We start from the raw sequence: 423 nt of genomic DNA, 5'->3' as shown, positions 1-423 counted from the left end.
ACACGAGCAGGGCTCGTATCGCGCCGCTGGCGCAGCTCGTCTTCCTCGTCATCCCATGTGGGAAAAGGAGTGCCAGACTCATAGTCGACCACATCCTCAACGAGGCCTCTCGGCACGGAAAGTGTGCGCGGAGTGCGACGTTTGTGCTCCTCGAGCCTGGGATATACACCCTTCGGTGCTGCGGACGCACTGTCCGAAGTTGCACCGAGTGCGGGAGATGAAGTTGGGATCTGCCCGTGCCCGCCGTCAGAACCGGCGAGACTTGGAGATTTTGGTATCATTGACACAGGGTTCAAGAGCAAAAAAGTTGTAGTTCAAACAATTGGAGTTGCAGTGTCTAGCGGACACGCAAGCCTCGTTAAGGCAATGATCAATTGGAACTGTAAATGTTCTTGATCTTTATGGGGGAGGGTGTAACGGGGC

The sequence above is a fragment of the Plasmopara halstedii genome (assembly GCF_900000015.1).
Source record: "Plasmopara halstedii genome assembly, contig: Scaffold_2386, whole genome shotgun sequence".
NCBI lineage: Eukaryota > Oomycota > Peronosporomycetes > Peronosporales > Peronosporaceae > Plasmopara > Plasmopara halstedii.
Note: the sequence above shows the minus strand (reverse complement) of the source record.